Genomic DNA, 23,029 nt, shown 5'->3' with positions numbered 1-23,029 from the left:
CACAGGGAACATAACCTCAGTGAACTTACATGAGCCAAATGCCAAAGCACCTCAGATGCTCGACCAGTTTGCTACTTCACATTGACTCCCCTGCCCCCACGGGTCTTGCGTTTCTCAGTATCCTTAGCGGCCCAGTCATGAGGCTCATTTTCTTATTTTCCACTCTCCTGAAACACTTCAGAGGTCTCTGGCCGCCTTTTTATACCACATGAAATGGTTATTTCTCAGTCTCCAGGACGAGGCATGTTGTCACATCATAGGAACAGAGCAGGTGGTACCGGCAGGTTGGGCGTGACTCCAACCAGCAGGCTCTCGGGACCAGGGTGTCAGGATGCTGTAGGCTCTCAAACACAGTAAGGGTACGTTTCCTCTGCCGCATCCTCAGGGAGACCACACTGTCCTCCCCCTCGGTTGTCAGAACACCAGGACAAATCCTCTGTCGTCCCTCTTACAAAATTGTCCTCATCTTCCTTAGAGCCTGCCGAGAAGTCTCAGACCACCTGCAAGTTGCTTTCTGCTTAGAATAAAGGAATTAATTTGTTCCAGTCGTAGAGTTAAGCAGGGTACATGTCCAGTGTATCAAATGATACGTTACAGAATATATATGGTGTATATACATATATAAACATGCATGTGTGTGTTCACATACATAGTACCTATCTTTAAAAACATTCTTACAACATCATAGCTGTTTCCATTTCCAAGTTAAGCCAGTGCTTTTGACAGAAGCAGGGGCTCTATGATGCCATTTTAAAAGAAGCTAAAAATAGGAATCTTTGATTTTACCGCGCTGTGATTTAATTCTTCCACAGACAAAGCTTCTATTGATTTGAGCCTGTGCAAAGAACTACACGATTCTAATATCCAGCAGATAGCGAAAGCCCTGAAGGAAGTTTGATCCACTTCAAACAAAACGCTAAGCAAAATGAGAAAACTGTGTAGAACCGGAGTGGCTGTGCATTGCATTCTCTCTGAGCGACAGACCAGGCAAGGTTAGGGCCTCTTCAATACACCATTTGGGGAGTGTAGTCAGTTTATAAATTAAATTATAAACACTTCCATTGTTCTCTGCTATAAACTCTGATTACGACCAAAGGGAGCAACGTTACCTACATCAGGAGATAAGGAATGAAAGGGATGGGGCGGGTAATGTAGGAAAAAAATATATAAACGTGCAGAAACATGGGACAGGGAGGGAAAGCGGGAGAGAGAAAATTCCAGTAAGGAGAGGCTGTGTATTTTCAGCTGCAATTAAAGACTAGATGGGAACTCGCAGGAAATGAAGAATGTGGTGATATGATTAAGATAAAAGCCATTAAGCAAAATAATGCAACTTTGCAGCTGAACGCAGCCCCATAGGATGTGCGTTTAAGAGGAAATAAGAAAGTAAAATTTATTTTTATCCTTAAGACGGACTTTAATTCTTTCAGTGAATTGATTTGAATGACAGTAGTGGGTAACTCATGAGCTACAGATATCCGACACCAAAATTGCAAGAGAAACATGGTTTATCGATTCTTTTCGAGAAAAGATAGCAGTTTACCTCCCCTTCCTTTCTCCCACGCTCTGCTGTCTTTGTGAAAAATCTCTGGCTCCATCTTCAGAGAAGTCATGCGGGTGCAGCCTTGAGAGACTGATGTGCGAGAGCCCAGATGAGTTTATCCAAGCCATTCAGCCCACTGCCTCCCTTTGCAAAACAGACTACATTTCTGGACGGCCGAGAAAGCAGACACAGACTTACTGCCTAGCTCTATTTTTTTTTTTGCTAAAATTATTCTTGCAAATTGATAATATGTTTATTTCCTGGAGAAATGAACAAGCTGTTTGCAAAGGAATCCTACGTGGGGAAATATTGGTGACACGTTTCTGGAGCTTACAGAAATGTTTTAGAGGGGGGAAAAATTAGCAAGTCAGGGATGGCGAGTGGATGGTCAGCAAAGGGCCGAAATGCCTTTGGCTGGTCATTCATCAGCTCCGAAGGGAGCCTGCTCAGATTCGGAATTAGAAAGCTTAATCCTAACCTTCTAACTAGAGATTGGGTCCAGACCATGCACTGGAGGCCAGCGGAGGGCCCCGGATGAACAAGGACCTGCAGCGGGAGGGCCTGCTGTCCCCAGTGTCCCCCACAAGAGCTGAGATGGCTGACACTTTGACAGCTCGCCACCTTCAGCTGCTCTGCAAAATTCAGCTGGGATTTTGAGACAAGGGGAGCGATGGGCTTCAAGGTCAAAGAACGAGAGAGTCTAGCATTCTAGATTGCCTTCTCCCCTCCCGAGGCCCACATCGCAAAGGATTAAATCTGTTAAACTCACAGCTACGAGGGAGCGGGGCTTTGAGGGCAGATGGGGGAATGTTTATAGGCTGTCTTTAAAAAGCCATCAGCAGACACTCACAGGCCATGAGAAAAGGGCCTGAATGCCTCCCTATTTCCAACAACCGAATTTAAATCCAAGAAAGCCACTACCCACATTATTTACCGCTTTTCAATAAAAACTAATTAAAGCTACTTAAGTTTTTAAGCGGTGGGCCCGGAACTGCCACGGAGCGAGTTCCAATTTACCAGACCGTTCATTGAGTTTTCGATAAAGATCCAAGTGGAGAAAGAATCAATGCTTCTGGGTTCCAGCTCATTCATCCCTGCGTTTGCCAGCAGGCAGGGAGGAAAATTCAGATTCCATCTTCTCGGCCGTCCTGTCTCTCAGCCCCCAGGAGACAAAAAGCAACATTCTTTGAAAATCATTGTTAGGATCTCAGAGACGGTGCTTAGACCAGGCTGGTGCCCACCTCCCCAGCTGGGTCCTTATTTCCTGGGGATGGGAGGGGTGGCAATTGCCCATCACAGAACATCAGTCACATGACGTTCAGGCCACTTTTAACTCCATTTTTTTTTTTTGTTCTCTCTAGGAAACACCCCTGTTCTATTTTAAAGACATCTTTGCATTCACAGAAGGCCCTGCCACGTGCTCGCGGCTGGCTGCTGTGAAGGGAAACTCGAATCCTGGCCAGCGACAGCTTTCATCTGGTCCCTGCACAAAGATGCTAGTTTGAAATTCTGACTGCATCTTGGGGGAAGTAAGACGTACCCCCAAATTTAGAAAATAAATTCAACTTGTCGCCTGGCCTTCTGCCTGGAACAGCTAGTGTTCCCCGGGGGAAGTCACACCCCTGTGCCCTCATGCATCGTAGGGTGCAGATGATCCGCAGATCAGAGGCAGCATCTTTCCAGCGAAGCTGAGGGCGCGGCTTCAGGAAACCAAGCCGACCGGCTCGCGCCAAATGAGCACCCGTGACCCCAGACAGCTTGGTGCAATTTGGGGGGGTTCAGGTGTGAATTTCAGGGTGGCCCACCTCCGCTCTGCTTGTTGGATTTCCCCCCAATTAACCAAGCCTCTCGTGCAGGAAATATGCACTTTGGTTATTTTTCCAAATCAGTACAGTATTGTATAATAGCATATGTCCAGAAAGTGATTTTGTATTTTTTAAACAATTTTTGGGGGTTTTTGGGGGGGGAGGTAATTAGGTTTAGTTATTTATTTATTTTTGGAGGCAGTACCAGGGGACTGAACCCAGGACCTCATGCATGCTAAGCATGCACTTTACCACATGAGCTCTACTTTCCTCCTAAAATTTGCTTCTTCTTTTTTTTTTTAATATTTATTTGTTATTGTATTATTTGATTTTTTTTTATTTTGGTGGCAGTGGAGGGAGGTAATTAGATTTATTTATTTTTAGAGGCGGTGCTGGGGATTGAACCCAGGCCCTCTGGTATGTTAAGCAGGCGATCTGCCACTTGGGCTAAACCCTTCCCCTGGAAAGTGATTTTGATTGGCTATTTCATTAAGACGATTTTTCCCAGGAGATGCTGCTGTTTTGTTTTGTTTTGTTTTGTTTTGTTTTGTTTTGTTTTGTTTTTTCCTAAAAAGGGTTGCTCTGATACAGTAGTTTCTGGTGTTCCAAATTCCAACTCTATGGTGGCCGCCCAAATCGCCCATTGTATTTGCAATGAGAAGACGTTACTAAGGCACAAATTAAATCTCCGTGTCTGGGAAACAGTGAGCAAACCTAGTAGACGGCCCAGCGCTCACTTCTCATCGTGGTTCTGTTTTCATTGGCTGTAGATCTTCCTTTAATCACTGCAACACCCGTGGAGAATACAGACTAAGTGGTATTTGCAAGTTTGTTCTTGAAGGTCTGAAAATGTCAAGGTTCTGTCTAAGATAGAGGCACATTCTGATGATTTTGCTCACTTACGAAGGGCGTGATACACTTGTAATTGCACACAGTTGTGATGTTCCACTTCGCTCAAAGGAAAGCAGAGTAAAGATGCAGAGTGTTACAGTGTAGCTAATTAAAATCACTTTCTGGGCATATGCTAAACTGTACTGATTTGGAAAAATTAAGTAGAGTGATATAAGCTATCACATAGAGTTGTAATCACCAGGATGTTACAATCTAATCAAAATAGATAAGTCTCATTGGAAAAAAAAATTCATATGACTCATTATTGTGTGTCCTGCTGATTGAAGGTAATGGGGATAATTCTGATGTGGTTTAATGCAGGTTTCTCAATCATGATGCCACTGACAGTCAGAGCCCAAAAAGTGTTTACTGTAGAGTCTGTCATGTTCATTGCGGCATCTGGTCCACACACACCTGATGCCAGTAGCCCCACCCCTGACTGACCCAGCCATCCCATTCCTGGGTATATATCCTGAAGGAACCCCAATTCAAAAAGACACCTGCACCCCAGTGTTCACAGCAGCACTATTTACAATAGCCAAGACATGGAAACAGCCTAAATGTCCATCGATAGATGACTAGAAAAAGAAGATGTGGTATATTTATACAATGGAATACTACTCGGCCATGAAAATGAACAACATAATGCCATTTGCAGTAACATGGGTGGAACTGGAGAATGTCATTCTAAGTGAAGTAAGCCAGAAAGAGAAAGAAAAATACCATATGAGATCGCTCATATGTGGAATCTAAAAAAAAAAAAAAAAGACAAATGGGGGAAGTATGTATAAAGAACCCTGTACATGGTACCCAAAATGAACCTCTTTAGGGCAAAATCACAACGGATGACTCTTGCTTCTTAGGCAAGCAGCTGTTCGCCAAGATGTTTCTAGGCTAGAATCAGCAAGTCTGAGCGCAACCAGGGTTCATAGCACAGAGCCCTAGGGCGAAAATGCAGTAGGAACCATCCAGCAAGTGAGAATGTCCTTCCACTCCCCAACCACAGGTGCCCTCCACCCCGGGGGCCTTCACAGCACCACCCAACAACATCACTCCATGTATTGTTCCATTACAGGTAGATTCTTTTTTCCCCTGGCTCCGCTGGGGATGTTCCAGGACCTGAGTCTCTCCTCCTCTCCCTCTTTGGCCCCCAAAACCACACGACTCTCTGCGCACCCTGAGAACTTTCCCCAGAATGCAGGACTTCCAGTGCCAGGACTGGGACAGTGTCCAGCCAAATGGGATACACTGGTCAGTCACTGTTAGGGGGGACCTGTGTCCCTGCAAATGCACATGAGGAAGCCCTGACCCTCACTGACCCAGGACCCAAGAAGGAGAGTTTATTCGAAGCTCTTGCAGAAATAAGTAGTCAAGAAGGGGGATCATGCTGGAGCCCCGTGGGCGAGTACATAACCCAGTGTGCCAGGCGTCCTCCTACAAGGGGGACAGTGGGGGACAGGCGGGCATACAGGGAGGAGATCGCAGTTACACTGCCACCAGCCAACACATCAGGAGAAGCCAGGAGAGGGGTCTGGAACACACCCTTCCTTCCCATCTGCAGACTGAACCAACCCTGCCAGTGCCCCGATCTTGAACTTCTGGCCTGCAGCCTTTGAGACAGTCAATTTCTGTGGCTTAAAGCCACCCAGTTTGGGGCACTTGGTTACAGCATCCTTGCAACCCCACATAGCCATCCGGATTGAAAGTGACTGCAGAATTGACAAAATGTTTCTCAGTGGTGCTGCACTGTGTAAGTGTCAGAGAGGAGATAAGCAGGGGGGTGGAGAGGGATGGAATTAAAAGAAAAAAGAAGGAAGGAAGGAAAAAAGGAAGGAAGGAAGGAAGGAAGGAAGGAAGGAAGGAAGGAAGGAAGGGAGGGAGGGAGGGAGGGAGGGAGGGAGGGAGGGAGGGAGGGAGGGAGGAAGGAAGGGAAGGAAGGAAGGAGGGAAGGAAGGAAGGAAGCTGCCCCAGGCTGTGCATCCTGAGATGTCTCTGGTCCAATGCGCTCATTCTGCCATCCTTCTTGGCGGCCTGCTCTGAACTCCTGTGCCTTCTCGGAGGTTGTTCATACGCCATCCACCTCTTTTCCACGCGATCAGAATCCTCATAAAGCCCACTGCTGCTCTGGCAGGACGGAGCTGGGGGTGGAGCGATACCAGCCATAAGGATAAGGTGTAAAGATGCAATCCCACAGGCCGGGGCCATTGGGCAGAGCCAGGTTTGCACTGAAATAGCAAACTCTGGGGAGAGGGTACCGCTCAGTGGTAGAGTGGGTTCGATCCCCATAACTGCCACTTAAAAAAAAATTAATAAGTAAATAAATCTAATTACCCCTGCAATGAATAAGTAAGTAAACACAATTTTTTTAAAAAAGAAAGACTGAAGAGTCGAGTAGAATATTTTTTTTTAAAAAGTGAGTTATCAAGCTCTTGATATGGAAGAAATTCTGACCCCACCTCCAGCAGAGGGGTGCCCCTTGTGGGTTCCTGTAACACAGTGATTCTAATGCTTCTGTATTATTTCTCTGTATTATTAAGTATTGAGGATGCGGCTACAGCTCAGTAGCAGGGCACCTGGTTAGCACGCACGAGGTCCTGGGTTCAATCCCCGGTCCCTCCACTAAAAATAAAATACTGCTAAACATAAAAATAGTAAATAACACGTTTCTTCTGCAGAGCACGGGGAGCGATACTTAGTATCTTGTCGTAACCGATAATGAGAAAGAATCTGAAAAGGAATATATGCATGTTCACGTATGACTGAAGCATCGTGCTGCGCACTGGGCGTGGATGCAACATTGTAAACTGACTCTACTTCCATAAAAAAAATTATGAGCAAGTAATTCATTAACAAATTAATTAAACGTCGCTACCTCCTTTGCCAACTTCCCCTCAAAAGATTGTTTAAAGTGTTACACAGCGGTATCACGGCAGAGACTTTGATTTAAAATGTTAGAATGTTTACAATGTTTTTTTTTAAACAACATTCTTTCATTAGAAATCCAAATTTTGCTTCAATCAGGTGCGCAGGTGATCATTTTCCCAGAGATCTGGGGACCGAGACCCCTCAAATGCCCTGTCTGAGGGCCCCACAGCCTCCCCAGCCTGGCCTCATTGGGCCGGCAGGTGACCAGGGCTGCACCTGCATGGCTGCTGTCTCTGCCTGCTGCTTAAAATGACTTCTCACCACGCTTATGTCATAAACGACCACAAGCTAGAGGTCAAATTCCTGCAAGCATTCCCGGTTGCATGTGTCCAACAGAAGGAAAGCCACCTCTCTCTTCTGCTAAGAGCCCCCAGACCAGGGCAGGTGCGAGGACCCTGCTGGGCACAGGCTGGCAGGAGCCTTGTAAGCGGCGTCCAGGGGAGCAGTCTGCCCCTGAGGTCTGACCTGCAAGGAGCGACGGGCAGTCGGTGCCTTAGAAAACCAACGTAAGCTGTGGCCTTGCTCCTGGAAACAAATTTAAACCCAAACAGAAATGTGGATGCATTTTTTTAATAACTGATGGAAGCCATTGGGGTTCTGCTCAGGTTTCTAAATCTTTCAGCCGCCAGGCACCCATTTGCCCTAAAGGTGGACTAAGAATTCTCTTCTCACTATAGAACTTAACAATATTTTATTTTATTTTATTTTATTTTTATTTTATTTTATTTTATATGTTATTTTATTTTATGTTATGTTATGTTGTGTTATTTTATTTTATTTTATATTTTATTTTATGTTATTTTATATTTTATTTTATTTTATTTTTATTTTTTATTTTATGTTATGTTATGTTATGTTATTTTTTATTTTATTTTATTTTATGTTATGTTATGTTATATTTTATTTTATGTTATGTTATGTTATGTTGTGTTATTTTATTTTATTTTATATTTTATTTTATGTTATTTTATATTTTATTTTATTTTATTTTATTTATTTTTTATTTTATTTTATGTTATGTTATGTTATATTTTATTTTATGTTATGTTATGTTATGTTATGTTATGTTATATTTTATTTTATTTTATTTTATTTATTTTTTATTTTATTTTATGTTATGTTATGTTGTGTTATTTTATTTTATTTTATATTTTATTTTATGTTATTTTATATTTTATTTTATTTTATTTTTATTTATTTTTTATTTTATGTTATGTTATGTTATATTTTTTTTTTTTTTTTTTTTTGGAAACCTCCTTCTTCAAGAAAGAATTTCAATGTCAGAGTAGGATTTTCCGACCGAAGCTCTGTGGTCACATTTTTTTCTGAAACGTATTTCCATCGCACGGGAGCATCAACCAGGGAGGCAGAAAGACTCCTTCTTAAGTAAAATGGTAAAAAAGAACATGAATCAAAATCGCCTTGAACGTCTCTGGTTTTCCATCACGGCACGTTCAAAAGCCACTCTTCTTCATAGAATAGATTAAAGACTGTCATCGATGGGGTTCTAGTAATGCCAGCTTTTATTGGCTTTTCCAAACAGACAATGACTTCGACGGGGAGAAAGTTCATTTCCTTGGCTCGGCTCTATCTGATGTGCAAAGGGTCCTTATGTGAAAGAACGGTGGCTCATCCAGTCAGATTTTTTTTCTGGAAGGATCCCTTAGAACAAGGAGGCTGTTTCTCCACCAGGAAAAATCTGTCCTCTGGGCCATATTTAGGGTTCCTGCCCCCATGGAAGGAGCTGTGTGGCCCCAGGTTCTGGGTCCTCTTCTCTGCACCATAAACTTTACCTCTTGCTCAGAACGTGTTCTCTGTCAATAAATTCACTGCACCCATTTGCACGGCCGCGGTCCCTTAATGTCACAAAATGAGATTCTCTTTCTGTCTGTCTGCCTTTTGTGGTCTGTGTGTGGGTGTTAAGACTCTCCCTCGTCCCTTGTGAGTTGTCACAGAACCTTCTTCTTCCTTTTCTCTCCATCTTAGTCCTCAGCACATCACAGGCATCCTGGGAGTTCCTTGCAGCAGCTCAAAGGTTTCTACCTGCTTTTATCCTAAAATTCAATGTATCTCCCGTTGACCCTACTCAACCACACTGCTAATGACTGGCTAGTTGTCTGGAGCACCCGCCAGTCTACACGGCCAGCCCTGCCTGGGATCCAGTGGGAGGAAAAACAAAAATGGGTCATGGTTACCGCGCTGAGTGAATTCGCAGCCATCGGTCTGGTAGTCAACACGTGGTCAGCAATCAGTCCGGGTTGAATTAAGAAAAGGGTAAATGAGCAAATATTGCAGGTCACACAAACCCTGGTGGTGGATCCAAAACTGACACTCATTCTCCTGCCAGTCTCCAGAACACAGTATCCCCAATGCCCGAACAGCAGCCTGGATCAAGCACGTATCTCTGAAAACATCTCTGGACCCTGGAGACCCCCAGCAGCAACAGGAAACCATCTTCGATGCAACAGGACCCGGGAGGCATGGACCGGCTCACTGCCAATGGTTCTGTGCAATGTTTGAGGGCAGCTGGATAAACACCAATGAAACCTTCATTCTTACTTTCCTTTCACGTAAAGGAAAGAATTTTGTTGACAAACAGCTTATCAGTGAACCCTATGACCCTCACACCGATCCTTGATTACAAAGATCTGCAGAAAAGCATCCCCAGTTTTAAACCAAAACCCTGTGAAATGAACGGAGGAGGGTGGAGACCGGGGGACCATGTGGACCAATGATGGGGCAGCAGGAGGGGAGGTGAAGAGCTGGGTGACTTTGGAAGTTCCCTTCAGCCCTCAGCCCTCAGTGTTCGCAGCCCCTCCTCTATAAATGGGATGTGTGTGTTGACTTAGGGTGGGATTTGGGGAGAAAAAGTCTAAAACATGTCTAAGCATCCTTTCTAGTCTGATACTCAACAACCTGTGACTCCTTCTGTGAATGAGCTCAAGCTAAATCATTGCTGGAAACTGTCTGAACCAGTGCATTTTTCCTTCCTCATTGAGGCAACGCTGATAGATCTTATTACAACAGTTTCACATGTGCAACGTAAAGATTCAACATTTTGTATCTCGCAAGAGGATCACAGTAAGTCAACACCCCTCACTTTTCATAGTCAGAAAAAAAATTTCTTTTCTTGTGATGTAGATTTTTAATATCTATTCTCTTAGCAACTTTCAAACACACAATTGTATCAACACCCATCTTCACCAGGCTGTGCATTTCAGCCCCATGATTTATTTAGTTTGTACGTTTTGACCGCTTCACCCACTCCCTAACCCCTGCCTCTGGAAACCACCAATTTGCTCTATGTATGAATCTGTTTCTGCTTTGTTTTTGTCTGTTTGTGATCTACATTTCATATACAAGTGAAATCTGTTTTTTGTTTCTGTCTGACCTCTTTCACTTAGTATAATACCCTCAAAGTCCTTCCATGTTGCCACAAACAGCAAGATCCCATTCTTTTTCATGGCTGAGTACTATTCCATTGCACATATATACCACATCTTCCTCATCCATTCATCTATGGATAGACACTTAAATTGTTCCCAGGGACTGGCTGCTGTAAATAATGCTGTTGTGAGCACTGGGGTGCACATACCTTTTTGAATTAGTGTTTTTCCTTTCTTCCAACGAATACCCAAAGGCAGGATTGCTGGATCCTACAGTAGTTCTGTTTTTAATGTTTTTGAGAAACTTCCACGCAGTTTTCCACAGTAGCCGCACCAATTTGCTTTCCCACCCACAGTGCAGGGGAGTTCCTTTCCTCCACATCCTTGCCAAGGCTTATCCAGTGATCACCGTCCTGCCAGGTGTGAGGTGATGGCTCATGGAGGTTTTGATTTACATTACACACTTTTACTCTCCTGCTCTGTTATTCTGTTCACCAGGAAAAAGAGTAATGGCCTAAAATGTGGCAAGGCAAACAATAATTAAGAGCTCTACCAAAATCTTGCAGGTGGACAAGTACAAATACCTAGAATTAAAGTATTTTTCACAATCACTTCCTTGGGAATGTAGAGCTTGTCAGAGCCATAGGCAAGTTGTTTTTTTTAAACTCAATTTTTAATATGCTTTCCTAGAAGGTATTTGGAGCCACGCTGGTTGTACAAATTTTAAACAATGCTGCTGCTACCAGAGAAAAGATGTTAAAATTTAAAAAAATAAATTAATACTGCCTATTACCATATTGGGTAGAACCCACAGATCACAGTTTATATTAGAAAATGAAAATGATTGATGCATGATTAAGAAGAGGCAGGAAGGAGGCCACGTTGTATAAAAACCAGCCTCATTTCATAAAGGAGATTTTTTTTTAATAATGACTTTTCTGACAAGATTAACTGATGCCCAGGCCAGTGCATTGAGAAATAATGGTATTCGCATCATGGTACTGCCAGGACTTTCCATGCATTTTTGACTACAAGGAGAGAATTAATTGGCTGGAGGAGGTAGGCAATTTTATTTTTCATTTTCTAATCATTAAAATTATTTTTTGACTTCCACCCAAAGGACCAATGGCATTTCTTATTGATTTAAATCTTGAAAAGAAAAAAGGAGGAAAAAATAAACTTTTATTATTAGACCCTTGTATGCTTCGAAATTTCCTTGAGGGTTCTCAGCATCCCATGGTCAACACGTGAGGAATAATCCACATGGTTAATCCACCTGATGCCAGCAGTCAGGATTCAAGCGTGTGTCTCCAATAACATCCCAGGGCGGAGCCCAAAGTGGGAAAAAAACTGACACTTTGACTTCCTACCAAAGCCCTTGAGGGAAACTCAACGGAATTATAATGAACGCCATCTTCTTTTTATCATCTGTGTAACCAGAGTGCTGTCCTGTCTTCATCATAACCATGAAATGATTTTAAATACGAGGACACTGAGGCTCCGAGTGGGGAGAACCCACCAGCCGTGTGGTCACTGAGCCAGCGTTGAGTAACCCCAGCCCCTCGGCCACCCTGGGTGTCCTTCCAGTCTGCAGGTGTCACCTTCCTCGGTCCAAACACAAACAGCCCAGCAGGAGGCGGAAGGCAAGGATTCCAGAGAGAGGCAGAACCAAGCGTGCGGTGCAGGCTGGACACCAAGGCTCACAGGAAACACCTAAGAAAGTGCTGAAAATATGAAGGCAAGTCTACGGATGCATGTTCAAGACCGGGACGCTGCGCGGAGCACCACAAACTGACACCTTGTGATTGATGGCACTTCAATTTAAAAATGAACAAATAAGTAAAAAATTTTTAAAAAGAAACTTCTGGACCATTAGCTGAGAAGGGGCCTCCTAGGGCTGCTACGGGTCATTCTGAACCCCCGGTCCCAGCTTGGAATCCACGCTGAGCGGCCAAACACGTGCGACCCTCAGCATCCTTCTTAAAGTCCAGTGGGTTTTCTGCTGAGCCAGCACCCAGGGGATGCGAACCGTCCTAGGAGTGGGTTGAAGGGAAGGAGGGAAGACTCAGCCGCTCTAAACGCCGATCAGTCACTGAAGAGGCTTGTACGGTTGGCAAGCCCTTTATCTTCTGGAGTCGGGGAGGTCTCGCCCCCCCTCCAAGGTCTGGAGCAATGACTCGGTGAGCGGGCAGAACTCTGCTCCAGGCGTCCGCACGGCTCCACGTCCAAAAGTCCATTTTTCAAAGTCTTTGTATCAGACGCCCTGCTAGACGGCTCCCCTCAGACTCCCAGAGAGAGAAGACTGAGATGCGCGATGCTTTGAGGTCAGAAGAGCCGGCAGCGGGCAGCGAGGAAGGAAAGACGGCTCCCCCCTGGCTCGGGTCCCTGAAACAAGAGCCCTTTTACGTTCTCTCTCTTTTTTTAAACTAAAAATGATGCCTCCTTTGTTCCTTCCCTTTGGCTTGCAGGGGAAGCAATAAATATTCATTAGGGAAGAACTGTAAAGCGTGGAGAAGCTGACAGGGTGTCAGAAATCCACATTTGTACTGCACTGATGTGTAACAATTGAACGTATTGTATTTTTTTTTTTCTTCATGAAGCTTTGTTTTCGAAGAATGTCTGTGTGTGTGTGTGTGTGTGCCTTCAAAAATGATGAGGAAGACGAGGCTTTATCTCTGATGATGAGGCTTAAGGAGAAATACAACTTCGTGGCCACAGGAACAACTGGTAAATTAACGCTAGCATTTGCATTGGGTAGAGTTGCCTCAGACACGTCTGTTTTCGTCCCAACTTCAGCAAAATTTCTCCACACAGCGCCTCCGCTGAGTGACGTTTTCTCATTCCTTCCATCCAAAGAGGCCCTGGCATCAACTCTTTAGTTGGATTCAAGTGGAGAGAACCTCACCCTTGGAGAAGAAACGATGCCGAGAAGAGATGGAAAGTGCGGTGGAAAAAAATCCAATTGTGGGCAAACCATGAGCCCTCGAGGACCCTGAATGGTTGGGGGAAAGAACTGGGCCCCTCACTCTATAAGAGAAGGGTCGCACTTAGATTTCTGAAAACCCTCAGAAAGTGCAGGACTTGGGGACGCAGAGTTTCTGAGGACCCTCACGTGGTCTCCGTCAGCCCGCTGTTGAGGGTGGCACCCCATCCCCTAAAACACAGACCCACAATCGAAGATCATGCAACGTACTTTCACCGTTCATGCAGTCTTTCAAAGCAGAGCCCAGCTGGGTTTGGATCGGGGCTGTGACTTCGGGACAGGTTCTGACTTTTCCAAACTCCACTGCTTCCTTTGTAAAATGGAGATAGTAACACACTCCCACGGTGGTCGTGGACGTGCACGCACTGAGGGCGGAGGGTGACTGGCACCACGTGGCACCTGCTTGGTGGCACCTGGGCTGGGCTCGCTAATCCCCAGTGTCTCCTCATTGTCACTTCCCACGTTGGAGTTTCCTGGCATGAACGCTCTAGTTTTGTATTTCAACTTCCTTGCATCGGATGCTCAGTGCCTTGCCAGGTGATAATATCGTGATTTAATATGTGCATTGGCAATAACACACCAGTGAACGAAGGCCCGCGCATCGCTTCTGGACACGACAGCCTCCACATGGACCATCATTCTGTTCCCTTCTAAATTCCACACTTGGGAGACGCCTAGACCAGCTGGGACCAGTTCAGGGCAAAAGGAAATGAGGAAAAGTGAGCTCCCAGTTTTGCTGTGAGTGGAAGGTTTGTGGGGATCATGCTGAGGAGCCGAGAGGATGGAAGGTTCAGAAGATGGTCAGGTCCTGCTCTCCAAGGGCCGTGACCTGCAACTGATTTTACCATGTTCACTAGTTAGTAACTTTCCATCAGGATACAGTGTCTGTTCTCTGAGTGCATTACTGACTCACAACGATGGCTTCAGAAGCCACTGGCTTAGTTGCAAGTCAGAACCGAGCTGACCAAGAGCGGCATCTCGCTGACGCCTGAAATCCTGGGGCTCTGAGAACCAGAGATGTGGGTCTGAAACAGGATGGCTCCCCTCGGCCAGGCCTGGAAATCCATGGGTTGACATCATTATCATCCGTGGCTTGAAGGAAGCTACCCCATTACCTGACTGTAAGGAGCAGTGATGGAAGGTAAATCTCGTGTTGATTTTAATCCAAATTCTAGGGGTTTTTTTCCCAATTGAAGTGTAATTGACTTACAACGTTTCTGCTGTACCTCACAGTGATTCAATCATACTTCTATATTCATTTTCATTTCCTTTTTCATTGTAGGTGACTACAAGATATTGAATATGGTTCCCTGTGCTGCACAGTAGGACCATGTTGTTTATCTCCTTCATATACAGTAGTGTGTGTCTGCTAATCCTGAGCTCCTAATTTATCCCTCTCTGATCGAGATTTATTTTAATGTCCTAACACATTAAGGAATGTTTAAGTGGTCTGTGAATCCTGGACATAGTCAATGAAAAAGTGATAGAAAAGGCAATTTGCTCTGTTAAAAATAGAGCATGTAAAAAAATCATATATATATATATATATATATATATATATATATATATATATATATATATAAACATTGTTTAGCAAACAAAAAAGACAGTCCCCCCATTCCATTGTCAGTCACTTTTACCCCCACCGAGCACCTCTCACTGGACTCAACTCATGCAGCATCTCACGTCCACCTGCCTCTTTCTAGAAGCCCCTATTTAAGTAAACGCCACCCTAGACTGTCCCAACACTCTAGAGTAAGTGTGGTGCGCTGTCCAGTGATCTGGTCGATCTGGAAAATTCTCCTCCATGTTGTGCTGAGAATCAGGGCTCCTGCACATGCCAAGAATACAGAGCTCACGAATTCACTGGTGGCATCTCAGCCGCTTTCAAATGCGGTAGACCAATTCTGCCCACGGAGACGACGCTGAATTATGTCTCTGGTTCAGTCAGAGAGGCAAGATGGTTTTGGTGTCCCTCCTTGCGATCCAAGGACGTGAAGCCCTAACCGCGGCGCCCCACTCACCCTCCTCCCTGCATCTTCCTCGTTCCCAGGGAGAGGCATCCGCGAGCAAAATGCCTAAGGAAAGCGAGGACGGGGCCTTCCCGCAGGTGCTCCCTGCACACTGTGCAAATGGCAAAGCAGTGGGATGTGACCTTGCATCCTTCCCCGTCATCACACCGCCCTCCTGGGGCCACGGTGTCACCGGGAGCATGTGGGGACACGTGTGCCTATCTGGAAGTGTACATGGTTGACAAGCGCGGAGCACAGGCTGCACACGCTGACCTGCTCACGTCCGGTTCATGGCTTTGACAACATTCCTGAGAGACTCTAGACGACAGCCACTAAAAGGCTGCCCTGTTGCTGTTCACGGATGCTGGGTGCCCCCGGCGTGGATGCCCTGAGGACCACGCAGCCAGTCCCTCCGGTGGGTGGACCTTCTGGCTGTTTCCTTGTGGGGCACAGGTGGTCCGGGGGGTTCCATCAGGCATGTCCTCCCCCCATGGAAGGGGGTCCTCCTCGGTGGAGCCTGTAAGTCCTGCATCCTTCCTCTAGAGAGGGTGGAGGGAACCCTTCCATCTTCATCATCAACTGCTCAGAGGGCCCTCTGATCCCACCCGGAGTAGTCTTGTTAAGCCCCCTGGGCTCTGCCATCGGGGCCGCCGTGATGTCTGCAGACCCTTGTGAACAAGTGCCTGGTGTGGGGGGAGCCTCTGAGCATCCTTCCCCCTTCACTCTGTGGGAAGAGTTGTAGGCAAACAGTTGCAGCCTCCGTGATTTCCTCCTACTGGGAAGGCCGGAGGGAGGGATGCGCCAGCACCATCGCAGGACGTGGCTCTCTGTGTGAGGGTTCCTGCAGCCCGGACGTGCACACCGTGTCTGTGGGTTAGAGCCACGGCCAGGCTCCAGGCCTCGGCCGGGGTTCGAGGTAGGCGTAGAAGTGTATCAACCTTACGGTCATTGTCCTCTGATGCCGAAAACCTGCCCTCGCGGCTCCGAGCTGGAAAGATCTCTGGCAGAACCGAGGCCGGGGAAACAGGCTAAAAGAGCCCCAAACGGGATCTTGCTGAAGCAGGCATAGCCAAAATGATCCTAGCCCGGTCATCCTCCTTGACCGTTGGCCCAGAGGGACATGCAGCGTCTGCAGATTTCTCTCCTTTTCTGACACGTTTTATAGAATGTCCCGAGTGTCAGTTTGTGACGTTGAGGATTTAAAACACACCTTTGCCCCGGAACAGGTCTTGCCCTGTCCGGCTCACGTGGGTCCGCGGCCCCGCAGCATCCCTGCAGGTGCCTTCCAGCTGGGATGTGGGTCAGCCCTTAGGACAGGACTCGCCTCCTCTGGGTTTTCAGGGCCAAGCGCACATCAGGCAGCGACCTCCACTGTGGGCTCAGTGGACTTGCACGCAAAAGTGTGGCCCTGGCGTGTTACGGAAGGACGGGGGACCACACTCGGTCCCCTGGTCTGTGGGACAGAGGTAACCCACGTGGCTCTCATGAGATCTGAGAGGACGACTGGCATTCAGAGCCCTGTCCCCAGGCTGGTGAGTGGCAGGGACAGCCCACCACGGCCTGCATCTTCCTCCCTCACAGAAGACACCCCGAGCGACTGTCCAGATGCTTCAAACTGGACATTTTGCATCCGGGATTCGCTCTTGAAACCCCACCAAGTCCCCCCCATCTCCAGGGAGAACTGTTAGTCTTCCAGCGTGACATGAAGACATGAGACAGAAGTAAAGGAATATACAAAAGCCAAAAAAATCAGCCCTGAGTGGTTCCCTGTCCAGCTCCGAGACAAAGCCTCTGACACACGGTTGCTCAGACAGCAAGAATCAGGCCAGGGAGGCTGAAGTGTTGAAGGGCGGGTAAACATTTTTCCAAGCTGCCTGGCCATGCAGAAACATTTTTTTTTAAATTTATCTGCTTGAAAGCACCAGGGATCCACGGGGTTTTGTGAGATCTCAGGACTGCTACTCATACGGACATCAGCTAACACCAGATCCCCGGGAACACAGCGAACCCAGGGCGAGATTCTTCGCACAGGACCCCAGCGGAGAACTGATGAAGTCTGGATTCCTGGGAGGGACCCAATTTCCTAATACTGCCGGAGCTTGCTTTGTAAATGAGGACTTGATGGCTTTTGAGCAGGGGAAGCTCGAAGCATCTCAGTGCAGCCCTGGGGCGTCAGCAGCCACACTGCTGTGATCTGAGGAAGGCGGGTAGGGATGGAGGCCCCTAGCGCCTGTGACCTTGCTGGAACGAGCATCTGTCCACCTGATAGGCAGGTGTGAAGCGTGTTCCCATTGCTCCATCACTGCCTCCATCACTCACTGCCCAGTTCCCTGGGGCTCCCGGGTCACTTAACAGGGGCGGGAGGGCCAGTTCTGAGGGGCCCCCTCCTCTTCCCAAGCCTGTATCACACCCCCCTTTCCCCAGGGGTCCCCTCAGTGACCCTTCACACATGTGCCACATGGTAGATGCTCCTGAACCCAAGGAAATATTCCACCTCCAATCTCCCTCCAAACCCGCTGCCTCTTAGCTTTGCTGGATTTCCACCTGGGTCCCGACATTTAAATGCTGACCTACAGTTCAAGATTGAGTCCAATATGGGTTCACCCAAAGATATTTCTTTTTTTCTTTTAACACAGCGGGGAAATATCCTTATTGGAAAATGCCAACAGGTCCCTGTGCACAATTTTCTTTCCCATAGGTATACACCCATGCACACACACACACACGAGGGCACATACATGCACACCCATATACACATACACTTACCTACATGCACACTGCACACGTGCATGCATGCACTTGAACACACACACGCACACATGCATGTGCGTGTGAACCCAGGCTCGTGCACACACCACCTACATGCACAGAGACCGACATTTCTGAGGGCTGGTTCAATGAATCAACTCCCTTCTCTAACAAATAAAAATGGCCAGACATGCCCCGTGGGGCTGAGGGGAGATTTCCGTGAGATAATGGAAGGAAATCTAATCCAGATTTTCTGTAGCAGCCGGCACTTCATTCTTTTTTTTTTTTTTAACCAATTACTGTTTCTAGTTTAACTGCACATCTCACAGAGTTCAGGGAGCCATCAAAATAACTCTCAAAGCCTCCCTCGTTAAGGCTAACACCAGACATCACTCTGTTTCTCATCTTCATTATGCACATACTGAACTAAAAAAACTGTCAATCAAGGGAAACAGAGGAGTCCAGAAAGGGACCTTCCGCTGTACGTGTGCCACCACCGGCAGAGTTTAATTCAAAAACAAAAGCAGAAGGACACATTAATTGGGAAAGCTGACAGCACACCTTTTGTGAGGGTCACTTCATCGTGAGTAATGATCCGGGTTTAGATAGACCGAGAGGAGACACGTAACGGGGTCCTAACTCCTTCACATACCGCAGAGGAGCCTCCTTGCCCCGTGGGACATCATTCTGAAATTCACCGCACGGATGCTGGTTATCCAACTTCCTCCAAAGTAAGATGGCCATGTAAGAATTAAGGAATAACACAAAGGTTAACATTGGCCTCACAGGAAATTTCAAGAAATATACCTCTTGTTTGATAGGCTTTGCTTCCGACCATTTTCAGTGGTTTGGGGCAGGTCAGAAGAATCGTCTGTCCCCAAAATACATCCCCACCTGCTCGGTAATGCCTTCAACTGCTTCACCAGATGCATCCGAATCACCCCAGCACTGACTTGCAGTGCTTGTACTGGGTGGTTCTGGTAGTGAATTCGTTGGTGGAGGCTGTGGACCGAGTGTTCATATTCCCCCTAAATGCATGTGTTGAAACGCACATCTCCAGTGTGATAGTATCAGGTGGGGTCTTTGGAAGGTAACTGGGTCACAAGGATGGATCCCTCATCACTGGGATTGGTGCCTTTACAAGGAGAGACATGACCATCATTTATCCAGATGACTGGATAAAGAAGATGTGGTATATATTTTCACAATGGAATACTATTCAGCCACGAAAAAGAGTGACCTCATGCCATTTGCAGAAGCATGCATGGACCTGGAGGGCATCCTGCTAAATGAAATAAGTCAGACAGAGAAAGGCAAATACTGTAGGTGGAATCTAAAAAAAACAACAAACTAGTGAGTGTAACAGAAAAGAAGCAGACTCGCAGATATGGAGAATAAATGAGTGGTTACCAGTGGGGAGAAGGTGGGAGGTGCAAGGCAGGGGTGGAAGAGTGGGAGGCACGAACTATTGGGTATAAGATAAGTTCAAGGATGTATTGTACAACACAGGTAATAAAGCCAATATTTCATTATTACTGTAAATGGAAAGTAACCTTTAAAAATTGTAAAAAAAAAAAAAATTAAAGAAGAGACACAAGAAAGCTTTGTCTCTTTCTCTCTCTCTCTGTCCCCACCAGGTGAGGACACAGCTAGGAGATAGCTCTCTACAGGCCAAGAACAGCACCATCCTCGCACTGACCAGTCAGCCTCCCCTGCCCTTTCCATGGGCCAATCACAGCACAGCTCCGGTGGAGCTCGGCAGAAGAGCCCCGGCTGTTCAAGAGGTGACTCCCTCCCAGGAGGCTGGACCTGAGGGCCACTCAGAGACACAACAGGGGGTGAGTTTGTGTGACACAGTGGGAGGCCCCGGTGGACAGTGGAGTGAGCGGACACCTCAATTAGAAGAACAGGAGATTCTGCGTCCTTCTGCCCCACTGGGGCAGAGTCAAAGGACAAGCTGAGTCTGAGCAGAGATCACAGATGGAGGTTTGCAAGGCTGCCAAGACGCCCAGGTGTGGTGGGGAAATTAGACAGTTACTTGGCCATCTTGGGTTTTGATTTTGTCACAACGCTACTGAAGGGTTACACATTTTATAACTTAAATTCCCTAGAAATATGTTAAAAATAAGTCATCATGCAAATGTACCATAAGTGCCATGCAAGCAGACCCCAGCATGGTTTAGGCTCCAAACCAAGCTCCATGTACAGGGCCCAGCGCAGAGGAGGACCTGGACACACCGTGTGAGCAAATGAGTAAGTCACCGTGCACTTCCAAAGTCAAACACCAATGTCCTCCTCCACGCTTTGTGAAAATAGTAGAAAACACAGCAGAACAACGGATCTCCAAGCCAACCTATGGTCTGACTGGTGACTATCTCCTTGTGACCACTTCCTCCTCTTGGGTACTTATAACTGAGTCCTCGAGAATATGTTCTAAGTTCTTCTGTTGTCAGAATCCAGCTCCCTGGTCCACCTCTCCCACCTCTTCTCTGTCATGGGAACCCTTGGGAAATTTTTGAGGACCTTGAGTAACACCACATAACTTTGTTCCTTTCCCTTTGGAGGTAGATTGAATTTTAAGAACTGTTACTATCTTTATTCTGTTCAAGTAAGTGGCATCAAGGGCCACATGTCCCTTTTCCATCAAATAGACCTACGCTAAGGAAAAAGAAGCCATAACACAGGAGGATCTCTTTTCAAAGCCTCTCTGAAACTTTAACAGTGTTTGTGGTGCTTCTTCTAGACTAGTGGAGAAAAAGAACCTTGCCCCAGATGAGGCGAGAGGGTTGTACCGAGGGTCAGCCACAAGTCCACCCCATCTGCCAGAAGCAGAAAGACATAGGGTGTCAGGGCATCTCCTCCCAACCCCTCACACTGCTCTCGTTCTGCCCCCAGAGCTCAAAGTGGCAGAAGACCCAATTCTTGATCTCCAGACCTTCAGCCACCAAGCAGGACGTCCTGCGGCTGTGCAAATAAATCCTCACCTTATGGCTGTGCAAAGAAATCCCCACCTTATGCACAAGCAAGGAAGGTGTCTGTGCAAAATCGGAATTGTGCTTGGCATCATCTCAGGGGATAGAGGTGGCAAGACCCCTACTTGAATTCTGCCTCGTGGTTTCCAGACACTTATTTTCTTCCTGAAGTGTCCTCCTTAATCCAAGACATCACCCCTCTCCACATCCCCACTGCTGAAGCCAGAGCCCTCAACGTCTCTTACTCAGACTATTCAAATAGTGCCAGGAGTGTGTCTCCAAGTCAGTTATCCACACTGCAGGCAGGAATGTCCCTGAGAGATGGTGCCCAGATCATGTCACTTACCTAAGAGCCTAAGTAGAGTCTCTCCTTGCCTTCGAGGTTCTGTAAAACCTGCCTTTCCCAAGACCACACAGGCTTTTTTTTATTGTTCTCCTTTTTTGTTTGTTTATTTGTCCTTCCTGTTGCCAAGTTATTCAGCTCTTTACTCAAATTTTGTGGGTGACTCAGAATTCTTCCAGTGATGTTTAAGAAACAAAACCAGAGCCCATTTATATAGCTTGCAACCAGAAGCCCCAGATGGACACATAGTGACTCCAAAGTGAAAAACATGGCTCCTCCCAGCACATGCCTTCTTGTCACCTCTATCTTCTCAACAGGTGGCCATCCCGGCCCTTCTACCAACTGACTATTTCACCTTGCCGATCTCCTTGACATTTCTGGATCTCAGCTCAATCATCAGTCCTGTGGAGATTTTAATAACCCCTCTTAATGTCATTCTCTTGGAATTTATGAATACATCAGTGAAATAAGATAGAAGTAGAGAGACACTTTCATAAGGATAAAGCATTATACAGTGCAGGCATTCATGGCCTTCATTTAGGGAAAGAGAAGAAGAAAAATGAATGGGCTCAGTGAGCTAGAATTTTCCACTTTGCACTTCTGTTTACATCACCATGCCAGAAAACATTCCTTTCTGTTGTGTTTCTAAATCTTTGCAATTTGCACAAGACCTTAAATCTACCGTTTAAAGGGTTTGTATGAAAGTTCAGGAGTATTTTGAAGAAAATTGGCACCTTTTACCATATCTTTTTTGTAGACCTTCCTAGATAGAGGAAAACGAGGGCCAGAAGATCCTCGTGAAAATGTTCATGCAACTTAATTTATTAGTTGTTGAAATAATTAGTGGATTATCATCATGTTTTTTCCCAACAGTTTCTAAGAGATCATACCACAGCTGCAAAGGGTATGGTCCCATATCATCAAACTTTACTTCTCACAAAAATGATGTGTAAAGCAGGAGACCATCAGAGAGTGCCTGTTGTTGAATAAACTCATGTATGTCCTAGTCCATCTCTCCTACCTGCTTGATTCCAGGCCTTAAGTTCTACACATGCCTGACACTCAAAGCAGAATGGTGGAGAGGCCCTGGTTACTGGAAGAGGTTGCAAAAGGGAAACCCTAGTCCTACCTGGTCCTTAAGCTTAAGAAGAGTCACTCTTTGGACTTATTTATTAAGAGTGAATGAGGCTAGACCCTTTGAGCAAGAGTTGGCTCTTTGCTCTCTGTGGAAACCCGAGGGGTCAAGACTGACCTCAAGGCATCACCTGAGCCAGTGAAGCGTCTGCCACCTGCGTGGGCTGTCAGCTCTCCGGCGCTGCACCCACCTCCCAGCCAGAAGACAGGCCGACCTTGGCCTCTGCCTCCCAAAACTACTGCTCACGAAGTAGCCAGGATTCCTGGGCGGTTGTGCCTCTGTCCTT

Source organism: Vicugna pacos, chromosome 36 (genome assembly GCF_048564905.1).
Source record: "Vicugna pacos chromosome 36, VicPac4, whole genome shotgun sequence".
Lineage (NCBI taxonomy): Eukaryota > Metazoa > Chordata > Mammalia > Artiodactyla > Camelidae > Vicugna > Vicugna pacos.
This window is presented reverse-complemented; position numbering follows the sequence as displayed.